General features: G+C 41.9%; 2 long non-coding RNA genes across 2 annotated transcripts; both read left to right on the forward strand.

Annotated features, from left to right (window-relative positions):
• The first annotated feature begins 1,006 nt into the window (after positions 1 to 1,006).
• LOC143834412 (uncharacterized) lies at positions 1,007 to 6,255 on the forward strand. The gene is made up of 4 exons (XR_013229781.1): positions 1,007 to 1,127; positions 2,666 to 2,773; positions 3,368 to 3,479; positions 6,034 to 6,255. It is a non-coding gene; the product is annotated as an uncharacterized LOC143834412 (long non-coding RNA).
• A 6,121-nt stretch (positions 6,256 to 12,376) lies between these two features.
• On the forward strand, positions 12,377 to 16,249 carry LOC143835290 (uncharacterized). The gene is made up of 4 exons (XR_013230064.1): positions 12,377 to 12,600; positions 13,568 to 13,685; positions 15,034 to 15,088; positions 16,152 to 16,249. It is a non-coding gene; the product is annotated as an uncharacterized LOC143835290 (long non-coding RNA).
• The last annotated feature ends 1,997 nt before the right edge of the window (positions 16,250 to 18,246 follow it).

An 18,246-nucleotide genomic window follows, 5' to 3' on the forward strand; every position in this document is an offset into this window, starting at 1 on the left:
TTTTCCAGAATTGGGTATGGTTCCCCCCAATCCAGGTCTCTTATTCATCAATCATCAGGAGCTAACTTCCTGAGTGCCACAGGGGCCTAATTTGGACTGGGATCACAGTGTGGGGTTAAGGGGCTTCACTATTCTCCCCTTGTGATTTTCTAAAACAGAAATGAGTTCTCAAAGAACATTATTTGCCTGACTGGGAGGGTGCATGTCTAATGGCAGAGGGCAGTCAGATGCAGATTGAGGTATATAACATCACCTGTCTGTTTCAGATTGGAAAAACAAAGAAAGGGAAAACTGATGATACTTCTTCCTCTGCAGTGCACCATAGTTAGCATTGTCAGCTCTGGGTTGGGGAAAATCTGGAGACTTTGGGGTTGACTCTGAAGGGTGGGGAGGGACTTCAGTGGGGCATAATGTCAGAGTCCACCTTCCAAAGCATGCATGTTCTCCAGGGGAACTGATCTCAGTTGCTGAGAGATGAGCTCTAATTCCATTTAAAACCAGTGTGATAAAAAGAGTCACATCCTTGTTATGATGTAACCCGCCCTGAGCCTCCGGGGAGGGCGGAATATAAGTATGATAAATAAATAAATAACTAAATAAATCTAATATTGCTGCTGTGTGGCATCTTCATTGTAGATCAAATCCCTGAAAAATCCCTGAAAAACCTGTTGATGGCCTTTGACAGCCAGCTGATGTCATCCTTTGTTTTTGGCTGGTATAGAGACTGTCATCATGGCAGTTCACAGGGATAGCATTTGGCCTTAAAGGTCAAAACCCAGTGTACCTGAGATACCAGAACCTTAAATTTGATCTAGTAAACAACTGGTAGCTAATGCAGCTACCGCAGCACAGGCTGGTAGTGGGCTCTCCAAGATGTTCCAAAACACAGGACCTCTGTCTTGGAGGATGATTGTGTGAAAAGTCTTTTTGAAACCTGAAGCCACATTTCAACATTCCATTCTCTCCATGACTCTATAAATACAAGTGACTTCTTCGTTTCATCCATTGTCTTTCATCCTTTGCTTTGGAGCTGCTTCCCTCCAGTATTGCTAATATCTTGGTGAAACCTACAGCCATGAGATTTCTTGGCCTTCTCTTTGCTCTGGGTGTCTTCCAAGCTGCTTCAGGTAAGAAGAAATCTGCCAAGAGAATGAGACATGTTGCCTTTCTTAAAATCCAGAGGTTTTAATGAATGAGAATGTTTCTTTTACTTTTTCAGGAAAGCTTTTAAAATAATGTAAACTGTATGATCTAAAGCAGGCGTAGTCAACCTGTGGTCCTCCGGATGTTCATGGACTACAATTCCCATGAGCCCCTGCCAGCAACTGCTGGCAGGGGCTCATGGGAATTGTAGTCCATGAACATCCGGAGGACCACAGGTTGACTACCCCTGATCTAAAGCATAAATGTCCCCAAACAGATTCCATGGAATCCAGTGTCTTTTGCAGGAACATAGAACTGAGATTTCAGTTGTATCTTGGCATGAATTCATGAAAAAGTAGACCAAGAGAGTGTCTGTACGGCATTTGTCACTTTGTGTGGCTGCTCACTTTGAGAGGTGCAGAAGACTTAAGACTTTTAGCACAACGCTTTTAGCACATTGCATTTCAACTTATTACGGTGAAGCAGATCCAAGATTTCTTTTCCTGTCTGAAAACCATTTATCCACCTATTTTGAATCCATGACACTGCCTCAAACTGCCTCCAATTACTGATCCATCTAACTTGTTTGCATATTTTCTGGCTGACATTTTCTGGGGTCTCAAGCCACTTACTACCCTAGACCGATCAAGGAGAGATAGCATGGATTGAATGTGAGTATGAGAATCCCTGACTGCTCCCAATAACCAGGCTTCATTTAGGAAAAGAAAGCACTTTATTGAAGATAAAATGACTAGGTCATCATGGGGTCCTTGCCAATACTGGGGATTCTACGCAAGCAACCCCTTATCTACCCAATGCCCACAGCCCCTCCCAGCACCAAATGGTTTGGACACTAACAGTCCTTGACAAAATGGACAGTACTGGTGTTAAAGGCCTTTGAGGTAGTTTTGGAGAAATAACGAGGCAGGACTAAGATCTAAGGCAGGATGGCTAGCTAAAAGATCAAAGGGAATGGAGGCACAGTTAACTGACAGAGGCATGCAAATGATGACAAACAGGCTGAATTGCAAAAGCATCAGCCATGGCTTTGACAGTGAGTCTTTTTGGATACAAAACATGCTCAGTCACAGAGCCATCACATGAAGAAACACTGATGATGTTAGCCATTCAGTCATGTCCAACTTGTGGCGATCCTATGGTTCAGCTGCCTCCACATCTTCCGATCATGCACAGCTTCATTTAGTTGTGTAAGAATACTGCAAGGTAAGTAGATGTGGCAATTTGGAGGCAAGAATTCTGACCCTAAGTATAAAACAATCCCAAATGCCCTCTTGATATGACTGATATTCACGGTCCCACCTAGTGCATTTGGAGAGGGTACACCTTCAAAGACAATGAAACACAGTCCACAGGAAGGACAATTTGGCTCTCTCCCAATTGACCATTTTATACATAAAGACATAAGCTCTTTTCTGTCAAAGCATCATCCTTAGTCATCCATTGTTGCAACTGACAAAACTACGTCTGTGAATTCTTTTTTTTTTTTGTCTTCTCTTTGCAGGTGACTTCTTTTTGGCTGTGAAGACTGATGATACCAGGCTAGATCCAGAGCCTGAAGACCAAGATGAAGCTTTTCAAGACATTCAAGATGAAGTACCAGAAAACCCACGTAATTATGAAATACATAAGAGTTGTTTATCTCTTGTGCCTACTGGGATGCACAAGGCTAAAATTTGAATAGAATAGCTGATGCTCAAGGCTGCCTGCAAATCCCATGCTTCTAAAAGATTTCAGCATTTGTATCATATCTCTGGCAACTTGAATTGTTCTCAACAAAGTGCTGTTAAAATATTCCAATCCAGTCACTGCAGAAACAAATGGCAGGATCCTGCCTAGAATTACCATATGAAGAACAGAAGGTGAACTTGTTGCTTCCCTTCTCTTGTAGAAGATCCCCAACTGCCCCCAAAATGATTACTACCCAGAAGCAATATTTCAGGAAACATCTGGAGCTGCAGCAGAAGTGGGGGTGTCATGGGAGTCATGCTTCGATGGTCAGAAATACTTGCAGCCATGGAAATCTAAGAGAGGATCCAAGCCAGATATTTTACCCTCTTTTTCAAGTGTTGGGAAGCTCCAACAAGGCTTGGTGAAACAGGAGAAGGCAATCCTGTGTAGTTTGTCCCCAGCAACTGTGATCATTCCATGAGTTTTGGCCCTGCAGTAGTTTTGGCTTCATGCAACATTCATTTTCATCCTGCAGGACATGTCCTCACCCAATATTTCCGTATGAACTGTTACTGCTCTGACTTCAGATGTCCTCCTGGAACTCAACATCTTGGGAAGTGTGGCCACCAGTATCGTTGTTGTAAATGGTGAGATTTTACTGCCTATGGAAATATTTTCAGTTTTTACATTTCTATCAAAATATTTATATTTTAAATAAGACATTTCAGGGAATGAATTTTCTCTAATGTGGTCATAAAACAAGCTGAATGGACAGCACCAATGTCTTCTCTAGTTGTTCCTCTACAAAAAATGAATACATGCAACACTAATGCTGAGAGAGACTTGATTAAAGGAGGACTTTCTGAAAAATGCTCTCTACAATAGCTGTAAGCAACTTGCAATAATCTTATATTCTGTAAAAGGGGAATGAGAAAGATTTGCTAGCCATACAGGACTCTTGTAATGATGTGCAAGAGGTACATTACAAAACAACTGGCCTTTTAAAGATGCACTGCATTAGATTTACTAATATGGAGTAAATGTAGGAATGATGATCTGGAAAGGTTGCAAGTTGTAAGATGAATTAAAGGGATCCTCAGCAATAAGTCATAAGTCAGAATAGCAATATTTATTTATTAAATTTATAGTCCGCCACTCCCACAAGGCTCATGGTGGATTACATATCATAAAACCCCCCGTAAAACCCCTAATACAATAACACATCCTAAAAAAACCCACAACCCAACCTAACCCAACCAAACCCACAGTGGCGGCATTATATGACATAGCTCAAACCCCAGGGAAGGAATAGAGAATCACCGCGAATATAACCCTAAAAGGGAGGGAGGGGCCCGATCTACCATGGAGGCACAGGCCTCAACCATAAAACTGGTTTTTGCAGGCCCTGCGGAAAGCTGGTAAATCCCTCAGAGCCCGCAGCTCTTCCGGGAGCTCATTCCACCAGGTGGGGGCCAGGACCGAAAATAGTGAATGGTTGTAAAGCTGTATCATGGAATAGGGAAAAAACAACCACTAAACAATGTTTATCAAACAAGAGTCCAAAACAATGTATTAACAAAAGTGAGGGTGCATATAATGGAATGTGTTACAAGAAACTTGCACCCCAATATCCAAGCAAACTGCTCTGATACACAGCCTGAGCAGCATACATGAAAAGTTCTTGAAGAAAGACTTTCAGATCTCTGGATCTTGCAGTCTTGTAAACTCAAAGGCAGAAACACAGAAATATAACAACTTTGGACTTATGAAATGGCGACGATGTGACGACAGACCTCCCAGTTTTAATTTGTCTGTTTCAAACTTGAGCATGATTCTCTATGCCTGGTTTGAGATGTTGAGAGATTCTGTGGAGATATCTATAGAGGGGAGTTACAAATAAATAATATTTAGAGCCTGTAACTCTGTAAATAATGAACAAGTAACTGGCTGAAGAGATATAGGAACTGAAGTGACTTTGCTCAAACCTGGCCTGATAAATAAAAATCAGTATTTGCCGGGGAGGTCCTACAAAATCAAAGGCATAAGTGGCCCAGAATTTCAAGTGAAGTTAGCTTTACAGGAAAGTAGATAGTGAGACTTTGGGGGGGGGGGGGACTAGGCATTCCACTTTTATTAGGCAATGGCTTGGCCTTGAGGACAAGAGGCACTGCAGTTGCTAACAGTAGGTCTCAGGCTTCACAAGGGCAGACATCACCAGCTGAGCAACAGACAGTGCTAGGTGAGGAGTGTCTGTGGCCACATGCATTCCTTTTTAGGGGTGCATGAGAGGGGGGAGATCTGGAGATGAGCTGTACTTCCAGGAGATCCTAAGATCCCATCTGGAGGCTGGCATCCCTAAACCTCAATGAGGTAAAATGCTACAGAGTCCCCCCTTCAAAGCAGTAATTTTTGCCTGGGGAGCTGATCTTTAGAGGTGAGCAGTAATTCCAGGAAATCTCCAGTCCTCAGATGGAGGTTGTCTACCCCTGGTCTGGAAATATTCCTTGAGGTTTGGAAGTGGGACCTCAAAAGAATATAATGCCTCTGCAGCCGCACAACCAGTCACATAGCACTCCCTGGCCTATTAGGGGGAAGAAAATATTGCAGATAGGAGGTAAGGTTGCCAGATAGGTATAGGTTCATAGTCTGGAATTCCACATTTCTTAGGTGTGCATGAACCTGACTTGGGTCACTGCTGTGCATGGAGAGACCTCCTATTAGGGATTCCAGCTTCTAAATGAGGCACTAAACCCTCACCAAACCATGAGCTAGTGCTGATTGTATTACAGCAAACAATGGGCTTTACTATGAGTAGTTTTATAATTGTACAGTGCTATGAGTTAATAATAAGATAATTTTATTTATTTTATTGGGAAACATAATTTTATTTTTCACTGTTCTCATGTATTAACTGAAGAAATAATGTTTTACTTTTGTATTTTATTGTTCAAATTCTGCTTTGTAAAGGCCTTTGGCCATATATAATAAATATGTATTATATCCTATCATTTGTTGTATTTGCAGGGGTAGAGAAAATTGCTCAGCATATAATCTGAGAATCCATCTCTCACAAGTAGAGATTAATCCTGCTAGTTCGTTTATGCAGTCCAGATTCAGCAAATATTTAAAATGTTTTATTTTATCTGTCTTGGTGTGAATAAAGATGACCTTTTCCTTTATCTTTCCATTATCTTTCTACAGGTAATGAATGAGTATTGGAACATCTTCAGAAATCTGATTAAGGTGTCCAGTTTCCACAAAAATGAGAATTTCTATTGATTTGGGTTTGAAGGGCTCTATGAAAATTACTGCTTGTTACTTCAAGGCTGTCATCGGCTTCTTCTAAAAATGATAATAAAAATGAAACACGTACATTCTGTGTCTTGATTTGTTCTTTATGTCACTGAAAACCTACTTGTAATCTTCTCGTAGGCCATTTTCTCATATTAAGTAAAAGAGAACTCATTTTCCATAGCAGTCTTGATTAATCTTTATTTCTTCCCTCAAATTTTTCTAATATGATTTTGGTCATACATGCCAGATCTTTATGATTCTTCAAAGATTACTATCATAATTTTACTACTAATATTCAACAAATGATTTGCCAGTTACAAATCAATAATATTTGTTTTTAGCGATTTCTTAATCCATCCTAAAAAATTCTTAATCCATCCTAAAAATTATTCTTTATGCATTTTCAGTATTTGTTTACCAAGCCTTTCTTTATCAATATGGCTTATTTTGCCATTTATATATGGGGCCAGCTTCATTTAATTTCAACCATTCTTTTTCAAATGATGACAGGACCATGTATTTCTTTTGTGAAGTGGTACCTACAACTTGCAAAACATTTGAAGATGAATGCCTGGTTTCCATGAATGGAGTCTGCCCCTATTGTTAGCAGAAATGTACTGACACACATGTCCTATGACAGGTGCTTATTCAGCTTTGGGGAATCTGCTTAGCAAGAGATGGTAATGTAGTGAAATGGATTGTTTGCCAATGTTTACAAGGTGATTATGCCCTTAAGAATGCAAGGCATCGTTGATGTGTGGAGATTTCGAAACCCAAGTGCATTTGAATGTTCCTTCTATTCTAAAAGGCATAATTCATACTCTAGGATAGATGTGGCATGGGCAGCAAAAACATTACTACCCTCAATGTGCACAATAGACTTCCAACCTGTTACCTTTTCAGACCATAGGGCCATTTCCATTATATGAAAGGGATAAAGGAAGAACAAATTTGAATGGAGAATAAATGAGTCTGTGAAGGTTTAAGGGGATGGCAGGTGACAGTGGATGGGCAGTAGGGTGGTGAGTGTCTTGCATAGCACAGGGGGTTGGACTAGATAACCCATGAGGTCCCTTCCAACTCTATGATTCTATGATTCTATGATTCTATGATAAAGTGGTATAACTATTTGATCAGTTTATTCAATGTGGATTAAAATACAGTTTTGAAACTTTATCAAGTATCCACTAGAAAATATGTTCTGTCTTTTGCTTAGATTAATTTCCACTTCAAAAGTACATTCTGTGTGTGTGTGATCATATTGCGAGATCAATGGGGAATTTCAGAGGCACAGAGAAATGAGAAACTCTGAGTTTTTCTGAGTTTACATAAATCCACATAAAACTAAATCTTAAAGGACCAAAGTATAATATTAAAAGCTAGTCTTCCTTGTTACTCAGAGTTGGGCGCATGTGGATGAATACCTCAGGAAATCATCAAACACACCAGATGGTTGACATGTCAGGTGTCTGAGTGACAAGCAAAAGAAGGATGCTGGACATTTCAAATGTACAACTTGCAGTTTTTTGAGCTAGCAACTATGGCTGCATCAGCATTGTTTACTGTGAATCCCATACTGAGTGATGCAGGAATGGCACCAAAAAGGAATGATGTTTCTAGTCCACAGGAGAAGAAAGAGAATGGAGATATTGTGAGAAATTGCTGAAGAGGCATAGCCTGATTATAAAAGCAAGAAAGGTACTTCCATCATTCACTACACATGAGAGCTATATTGTTGCCCCAAATGAGACCCTCCTGTTATCTGTGTTTGGAAAACACAAGTTAACATGCAACAATGGAGTGGAAACCATGTACTAGATCCTGAGGTAAATCTCTGCTAGCAAGAAGGCATTTCTGTCATTGGAACAGTGCTTCTTCACCTTCCACTTACCACTCTATTCTGAAATGCTTCCCAATATCCTGATCTTGGGGGATAAGGGATCTCCAAGATGAGTGCATTGGGAGGGGGGATTGGCAAAGATTGCTTTCTACTTCCATTAATGAAAATTTACCATGGAATACAAACTAAGGACAACAGAACTCTACTTAGATGTCCCCAAATATAAGCATGCAAAGAAGAAAGATTCCATTAGAGCAGTGGTAGTCAAACTGCGGCCCTCCAGATACCCATGGACTACAATTCCCCTGAGCCCCCTGCCAGCGAATGCTGGCAGGGGGCTCTTGGGAATTGTAGTCCATGGACATCTGGAGGGCCGCAGTTTGACTACCCCTGCATTAGAGTGATACATCCTGTCAGACGTGTGCATTGTAGAGTGTATTGTAGCTTAGTGGACAGCAGAAATGGATTCTTATAAGTTCATGAACTAAGTGGTGCTTGATGTGGGTTCAAGTAGCAATGCAGTAAGGCAGGACCGTGCAGACAAGGGAGATAGTACCAGGTGGGTTGGACTGCAGTAGAAGTGCAAGATTACAGTCCAGTAGCACATGGAAGATCCAATGAGATTTCCCTGGTATATATTTTTGAGAGTCTAATGGAGCTTTAACTCTCTCTAATGAAGGGAATTTTGACTCTCCAAAGCTTATATCAAGGAAATCTATAAATGTTTCTAGAAAAAGAAACTGGCTATTATCAAGTAACCAATGGTTTCACACAGAGCTGGCATAACCTGAGTTGTGGCAACTGCCAGGGCCCAAGACTAATGGTGGGTCCCCTGCCGCTGACCCCCCCCCCCTTGTTTGTCATCTGCCCCTTAAGGCCAAATGTGATGTGAGCTGGGTGAGATTTCCCCCAATCTGGATCTCTTATTTATCAGTCAAGCATCAACTATTGGGAACTAACTTCAAAAGTGCCACAGGGCCCTAATTTGGACTGGGATCACAGCATGGGGGCAAAGGGACTTCAGTATCATTCCCTTGTCATTTTCCAAAACAAAAACGAGCTCTCAAAGAGCATTATTTGCTCCATTGGGAGGGTGCATATCTAAAGGCAGGGTCTAACTGGGGCATATAACAACTCTGTCCCATTGGAAAATTGAGGCATATAACATATCTGGCCTTTTCAGGCTGGAAAACAGATGCTTTTTCTCCCTCTACACCATAGTTGAGGTTGCCAGCTCTGAGTAGGGGAAAGCCTGGCGACTTTGGGGTTGGCTCTGCAGGAAGGGGAGAGACTTCATTGGGGTATAATGACAGTGTCTACCTTCCAAAGTGTCAATTTTATCCAGAGGGACTGATCACTATTGCCTGGAGATTTGCTGTAATTCCTAGGGAGACCCAGGTCCTGCCTGGATCCTGGCATCCCTAGACACAGTCCTGATCTATAGAATCATAGAATTGGAAGGGATTTCCAGGGTCATCTAGTCAAACCCCCTGCACAATGCAGGACACTTACAACCCTATCGCTCATCCACTGTAACCTGCCACCCCCTTGACCCTTCACAGAATTAGCCTCCCTGTCAGATCAGGCTTAAGGTTCTGGTAATTACCTTCAAGGCCATACAGGGTCCGGGCCCTGAGTATCTCAGAAACTACCTTTTCTGCCTCTCAAAGAGCTTTATGCTTCTCTAACACCAATAAACTGGTGATCCCTGTCCCCAACATGCAACCAGTTAGGTGACCTTGGGCTCCCCACAGCAATGATCAAGCTGTTCTGATCAAGCAGTAATATAAGGGCTCCCTCAGCCTCACCCACCTCACAGGGTGTCTGTTGTGGGGAGAGGAAACCGAAGGCGGCTGTAAGCCGCTTTGAGACTCCTTCGGGTAGAGAAAAGCGGCATATAAGAATCAACTCTTCTCCTTCCAAGGAAGCTCATTGTCATGTCCTATGCCAATTTTTTCAGCTCCCTCCCGGAGGGAGCATTGTCAATGGTGTCTGTACCTGAGTCTAACTGAATTTCCCCAGGGAAGCTCTCATTTGGATCTGCCATTTGCTTAAACTGTTTTCTGTGTGTGGGATGTGCAAGGCCATTTTGCACTGCCTTATCTTTGGCAACGTTTTGGTATGCGCTTTTGATGTATTTCCTGTGCCTCTCTGGCTGTTAATAGTCACGTTGTGAATTGCCGGTTGGAAGGTGGCCTTTGAAGTGAAACCTGTTTGATGTGTTAATTGAACTCTTGAAAGAGCTGCCTGTAAATTACAAATCTTGCTCTAAGTCTAAGGCAATTTTGCCTCATAGAGTAGAGAAAGTGAGTGAGTAGAGAAAGCTTCCTCAAGGCTTGAGATTGATAGATCATGGAATCTCCAGGTTTCCCCTGGTGATCTCCTGAACCAGACATTGTAGCTAAACTTCTGAAATGCCTTTAATTCCTCATGGCCCTTAGGTAAGGGCCTATTGCTTACACTCCTATCATAATGTTTAAGTTCTTAACCTTTTTATCACATTTGGAAACCCTTTGCTATATTCGTGTATTAATCCAGGAATGCCAGCTGCCTGCTTGCTTTGAAACTAAGATAGTCTTTGAGATGAAAAAGCTTTTACCATGGTTTCCAAAGCCTGATATGTCTTATGGACTATTGTTTTACAAATTGTGAGAATGCTTTAATGCCAGAAGGCTCTGGCCATATTCATAGAATCATAGAGTTGGAAGGGACCTCATGGATCATCTAGTCCAACCCCCTGAACAATGCAGGACACTCACATCCAAGTCGCTCATCTACTGTAACCTGCCACTCCCTTGAGCCTTCACAGAATCAGCCTCTCCATCAGATGGCTATCCAGCCTCTGTTTAAATATTTCCAAAGATGGAGAACCCACCACCTCCTGAGGAAGCCTGTTCCACTGAGAAACTGCTCTAACTGTCAGGAACTTCTGGCTGTTTAGATGGAATTCCCTTTCAATTGATTTCATCCCACTGGATCTGCTCTGTCTCTCTGGGGCAAGAGAGAACAACTCTGCTCCATCCTCTGTATGGTAGCATTTTAAATACTTGAAGATGGTTATCAGATCCCCTCTCAGTCGTCTCTTCTCCAGGCTAAACAGACCAAGCTCCCCCAACCTTTCCTCATACGTCTTGGTCTCCAAACCCCTCACCATCTTTGTTACCCTTCTCTGGACACACTCCAGCTTGTCTACATCCCTCTTCAACTGGGGTGCCCAAAACTGAACACAGTACTCCACGTGAGGCCGAACCAGAGCAGAATACAGCGGTAGCATCACCTCCCGTTATCTGGACATGATACTCTGTTTGATACAGCCCAAATTCCCATTTGCCTTTTTAGCCACTGAGTCACACTGCTGACTCATGTTCAATGTATTTCTAATGTTTATGACCCCATTTCTGCACAAGAATTTTTCCTTGCCTTCCATTTGGATTCAGCTCTAGAATATACAGAAATTGGTCTTTGCCAACTTTCCTGTAGTCTCCTAGGACACATTTGGAATGTCCCAGGAAGTCCAGAGGAAGTCCAATTTGAATGGATTTTTCTGCACATTCATGACAGAGTTTCTTGCTACCTCTCCCAGGAACATGTGACTGCATGAGCACTTTAATACATGTGAAATTATGCTTTTACATCTTAACAAGAATTAATAGTATTACTTATCATTGTATTTGGCAAATTAGTGGAATCATGTGTGTATCCATTTAAATGTATGTTTTGTGATCAATCATTTTTTCCTGGGAAGGCATAATATGCAATATGGGAATGTGTTTTGTATTTCTTAGCACCTAAATAGAGCATAGATACATCTCACTGGGGCGGCTTTATATTCAGTTTTGTCAGCATTCAGTGCTGGTTCCCTAGCTCAGCATCTCCTCTTTTTCCCACTCTGTCACTTGTTGTCAGGGCTGGTACTCCTTTTCCCACTCTGTCACCAGGTCAAGGCTGGTACCCTGCCCACACCACCATATCTCAGCACCACCAGCCCCAGGTGCCCTAGGTATCCTGACAGCACATCTTTAGATGGTGTGGATTCTAACTGCAGGAGGAAGAGCTAGAAATGTCAAACAAGAATATATCCAGAAATGCCACTCAGGGATGCCAGTTCCTTGCACCGAGGATGCAGAAGCTGCTAAATGAAGAGGTAAGCAGCAGATTGAAGCAAGCGTGTTTTAGGAATAGCTGCAGAGTAAGCAGACATGTTGCAGTTTGGACACAAGAGCTTTGAAGTTCAAGGCAACATCAAAGACCCTGAGAATAGAACTATCTCAAATGCCATCCTGATAAGGTTGATACCTGCTGTCCCCCCTAGAACAGCTGGAGAGGGTACAACTTCAAAGCTAATGAAACACAGTGTACAGGAACAACAATCTGGCTGGCTTCCAATTGACCATTTGGTATATAAAGACATCAGCTCTGTCTGTTGAAGTGTTAGTCGTCCATCTTTGCTACTATTCCTAGTGACACCGAGAAACCTACCACCATGAAGTTCTTCTGCATAACCTTTGCAGTTGGCTTCTTTCTTGCTGTGAAGGCTCAAGGTGCTGGGCTGGATCCAAAGGAGAAGATGCAAGGAAAAGAAGCTTTGCAAGGCAATAACTATGGCATTCAAAAAGACCCAGGCAACGTACATGGTAGATGTTTATCTCTTGTTCCTACTATGATGCACAAGGCTTAAATTTGAACAGAGCTGCTGAGTCTCAAATGTGCCTGCAGATCTAATGCCTGAAAGAGCATTCAGCATCTGGATCATATCTCTGGCATTCTGACTTGTTCTCAACAGAGTACAAGTAAATAATTGTGGAAACAAATGGCAGAATCCTGCCTAGAATTTCCATATAAAGAACAGGATGTGATCTTGATTTCTTTGTCTTGTGGAAGATCTCCCCAGGAGCAATATTTCAGGAAATGCTTGTGGCTGCAGCAGAAGACGACCAGGGTGGGGGGTGGGAATCAGGGAAGTCAAATATTTGACTCCCTTTTTCAAGTGTTGGGAAGCTCCAACAAGGCTTGGTGAAACAGGAGAAGTAATCCTGTGCAGTTTGTCAGGGGTAGTCATCCTGGCTTCCTCCAGATGTTCATGGACTACAATTCCCATAGCTCATGGGAATTGTAGTCCATGGACATCTGGAGGACCACAGGTTGACTACCCCTGCCCTAGGTCATCCTAGGAACATTCCCTCTGAATGAGGATATTTTAGCTGTTGCAACAAACAAGTATCGGTGGGCGTCACTTACATGCAATTTCTCAAAGTTGCCAGCTGCAACCACAACTTCTGTTAGAGAATGGCAGATGTCCTCACCATGTATGATGTCATAACTGTATCTTGTGATGGTCATTATGTGATCTCCGAACTGTAATGTTTTAATAAGAAGTCCCATCTCTAGTCATACTCAACAAGTTGCTGTCCTGTCCCCCAGCTAAACTTTTAAATGTAGTCTCCCATTAGATGATAAGCATTTGGCTATCATGTGTCCTGTTTCATAGAATCATAGAATCATAGAGTTGGAAGGGGCCATAAAGGCCATCTAGTCCAATCTCCCGCTCAACGCAGGATCAGCCCAAAGCATCCTAAAGTAATGATCATTTTCATCATGCAGGTGCCATCATTGATGCCTCCCAGTGTCAAGGTAGGGGCTTTAAATGCTTTCCTGGTGACTGTCCTACTGATACTACGTATGTTGGGAAATGCACCGAACAAAGGCACTGTTGTGTAAGGTGAGATCTAACTGCCTCTGGAAATATTTTCCGTTTTTACATTTCTATCAAAGTATTTGCTTTAAATAAGGGATTTCAGGGAAATTATTTGTTTCTAATGTGATCATAAAACAAGCTGAATGGACAGCACCACTGTCTTCTCTAGTCTTTCCTCTACTAAGAATAAATACATGCAACACAGAGGATTTTCTGAAAAATGGCCAGAGACTCTACAATAGCTGTAGGAAACTTGCAGTAACCTCATATTCTGTAAAAGGGGAATGACAAAGATTCGCTAGCCATACAGGACTGTTACAATGATGCACAAGAGGTACATTACAAAACACTCTGCATTTGAAAGATGTTCCATTTGGTATATCCTAATGTTGAGAAAACATGCACATGATGACCTGGAAGAAGGTGCAAGTCCTCAGATGTATTTTGTGTATTTCTGTTCATTAAATTCTTCATTATGATTATGATTATGATTATGATTATGATTATGATTATGATTATGATTATGATTATGATTATGATTATGATTATGATTATGATTATGATTATGATTATGATTATGATTATGAGCATTAGCATTAGCATTAGCACTAGCACTAGCACTAGCATTAGCACTAGCACTAGCACTAGCACTAGCATTAGCATCATTATTAACTTTATTCATACCCCAACTGTGTAGAGACCAGGCAGCTTAGATAATGCTTCTCTCATCTATTTTATCCTCACAACAACAACAACCTGGTGAGGTACCTGAAGCTGAGCACCTGTGACTGGTAACTTCCATGACAGACTAGGGCTTTGAACCTAGCTCTCCCACATCCCAGTCCAACACTCTCACCGCAACACCATGCTGGCAATGTTGTTCAGTTAATAAACAGCAGCACATGTGGTAAACTGTGGCTGGGTCATCACCATATGCAGAACTTCTTTGAAAGATCATATCAGTTGAAAAGAGATATTTTTCAATGGAGGCATCATACATTCGGTGGTGAGCTATCAAGTTGCACAATAATGGAGAGTAGAGATTCCTTGCTATTTACATGTAGGTGTGAACCCCAGGTACCTGCTCTCAGGGTTTGAACAGAAAGAGTACAATAAAATTTGGAGCTCGGAAGAAAATGATTAAATAGTATGAACTGGGGGTGGTGGGGGTGTGAACACAAGGAAGAGAGGTGGGGATTGTAGGTAGGACTCAGGTTCTGATGGCCAGGTTTCAGTTTTTAAATGACCAAATGGCGCAGATCTTGGTTTTGTATATATTTTATTAATTTATAAATAATTAAAAAAAAAGAACAGAAAAAGAATTTTGGAGCATTACTCTTACATTTGGTGTCTTATTATCAACAAATTCTAGGCAAATGATCGAGCGCTAGTGGAATTCTTCTGGTGGTCTTCTGTTCACTAAACTGGTGAGTTTTTCCATCACTGCATATTCTTGGAGTTTCTTCAACTACAAATCCATGTCAGGAAACTCTTGCAGTTTCCATCTCTAGGTGACAAGAAGTCTGGCTACATTCAACACATAAAAAAAATTCTCTAGCAAACACAGGCACATTTATAGGGAGAATGCCTAAAAACATTGATTTTGGATCTAGTGGGAACTTAAACCCAAGTATTCTTTGCCATTTCTCAAGCATGCCATGCTAACCTTTTTACAAACCACCACATGTGAAAAGAGAGCCAATAGTATCATAACATCTCCAATAGTATCATCAAGCTGACTCATCATTCTGCTTTTACCTTTGGGAAATAGGTACCATCTGTAAAATATTTTATAACCATTCTCCCTCAATGATTGACAGTCTGTAAGTTTTAGATTTTTAGACCAAAGCTGCTCCTAGACATCAAAAGAGATATTTTCAGCAAAATTCTGCATCCACCATATGGCTCATATCTTAAATGTCAGACCTGCAAAATTAATCAACATACGAAGCACATTATCTCCTTTCCTTCTCTCCCCTGGTCAACCCCCCACATTAATAAATGGTGATTGTCCTTGATAGAGAGAGGGGTGACAAAGTAGTCACATACTATTTGGACAGAATGCCTTGTGGCTCACCACAAATTCCTAATAGGCTGTGTTTTTGATTTTATTTTTTAAGAATATCACTAATTTGAGGTCCAAAACTCACCAAATAATACAGGGATAGAATTGACTGAAGGAGAGTACTACTTTGCAAGTGAATCTGATTGTATAGATTCCATAGCTGTGTTGATGACTGCTGTCATTAAGCTGGGTTTTGAGATTCCTGACTGGCTGGAAACATGTGTGTAGCATGCCCCTTGGTGCATTCGCAGGGGTGGAGAAAATTGTTCAACATACAATCTGGGAATCTGTATCTCACTAGTACAGCTTACCCCTTCTAGTTCTTTTTTGTGGTCCAGATTCAGCAAAAATTTAAATGGTTTGATTTTCTCTCTTTGTCTTGGTCTGAATAAAGACAGCCTCTTCTTTTTCTATTCTTTCTACAGGATATGAAGGAATATTGCAATGTCTTCAAAAATATTACAGCTGCTCCATGATCAGTGTGTCCAGTTTCCATTAAAATGAGCATTTCTCTGAAAGAAAATTATGTCTTGTTACTTCAAGGCTCTCATCAGCTTGCCCCTCAGACTCTCCTGCAGTCTTCCCTACATTCTTAACTGACAGTCAAACCAAAAAGACACTCAATATGAAGTCAAAGCTTGATCCAAGTTTGGGGTGTGTGTGCAGGGCAAACTATGCCCAGAGTTCCCCATCTGCTCACCTCCAGGGCCCCTCTCATCCCCACCTGTGCTTCCTTATCCTCTTTGGAAGCTTTCCTCCTGCAGTGCTCTACAGGCTGCGTCACCTGCACACTCTCTCCCTGGCAGCACTGACCAGTGGATGCATCACGGAGTTCGGCTGCCATGGCCACCAGGAAGGCCACCCACATGGCCTCTCTTAATGACTCTGGGCACTTGGAAGCACAGGCACAGAGGCCATTTGCAGAGAATGTTCATGAGTGAGGGTCAGTAGCAGGGAGCCTACCAGAAAGAAGACTTGGGCCTGAGAACTCATTAGGGGCATGTGATCATGTTTTGAGATCAACTGGGAATTTCAGAGGCACAGACAAATGAGAAACTCAGCCTGAAGTCAATTAGGTTGATATTGGAACTAATGCATATATTTTATAGGGCTATAAAACAGCAGCATAAAACATAAATCTTATATAAATCAACATAAAAATAAAACTTACAGGACTGGTAAAAAAAGAATTATATAATTAAAAGCCAGTCTTCCTTGTTACTCAGACTTGGGCACATGAATGTGGATATAGCAGGAAATCACTGAACACATCAGATGGTTGACATGTCAGGGGCCTGAGTGACACATGAAAGAAGAATGCTGGTAATTTCTAATGTACAACTTGGGGTTTTCCAGCTAGCAGTGAGGATTGTGTCATACTCCTTCACTCTGAATCCCATTTTGAGTGATGCAGGAATGATGCCTAAATAAATCAATAAACAAACAAACGAACAAACAAATAAGTGTTTAGTCCACAGGAAAAGAAAGAGAATGGATATATTGTGAGAAACTGCTGAAGGGAAATAGCCTGCTTACCAAAGCAGACGAGATGTTTCCATCTGACTCAGGACCAAGATGAGAGCTCCAAAACTCAGTGATTCATTCATTAGATTTTAGCCCACCAATCTCCAGGGATTCGTGGCAGGGTACAATATGAAACCCCCATCATCAGTAAACCATATATTTGTGAAAACGACGGGTCATTCGCTACCTGATTGGCCCTTGGTCAGTAATAGCCATACCCTGTAGCTGAGCTCCTACTGGGAGGGAGCCCTCTGCCAAGAAGCTTTCTGCCCTGGTGTCCTGGTTTAGAAGTTGTTGTTTTTGTTGGTAATGGGAAGGACAGCCTGCCCCAATGAGTTGCCTTGGTGTATAGAATCATAGAATCAGGGAGTTGGAAGGGACCTCCAGGGTCATCTAGTCCAACCCCCTGCACTATGCAGGGGACTCACAACCCTATCGCTCATCCAGTGTATCCTGTCACCCCCTTGAACCTACACAGAATCAGCTTCTCTGTCAGATGGCTATCCAGCCTCTGTTTAAAAATTGGCAAAGATGGAGAACCCACCACCTCCCGAGGAAGCCTGTTCCACCGAGAAATCACTCTGTCAGGAACTTCTTCTGGCTGTTTAGATGGAATTCCCTTTCAATTGATTTCATCCCATTGGTTCTGGTCCGTCCCTCTGGGGCAAGATAGAACAACTCTGCTCCATCCTCCATATGGCAGCCTTTTAAATACTTGAAGATGGTTATCAGATCCCCTCTCAGTTGTCTTTTCTCCAGGCTAAACATACCAAGCTCCCCCAACCTTTCTGCATGTGCTCCAAACCCCTCTCCATCTTTGTTGCCCTACTCTGGATACGCTCAAGCTTGTCTACATCCCTCTTCAACTCTGGTGCTTGAACCGAACACAGTACTCCAAGTGAGGCCAAACCAGAGCAGAGTAAATTGGTACTATCACCTCCCATGAACTGGACATGATACTCCATTTGATACAGCTCAAAATCCTATTTGCCTTTT

Source organism: Paroedura picta, chromosome 1, assembly GCF_049243985.1.
Source record: "Paroedura picta isolate Pp20150507F chromosome 1, Ppicta_v3.0, whole genome shotgun sequence".
Classification (NCBI taxonomy): Eukaryota; Metazoa; Chordata; class Lepidosauria; order Squamata; family Gekkonidae; genus Paroedura; species Paroedura picta.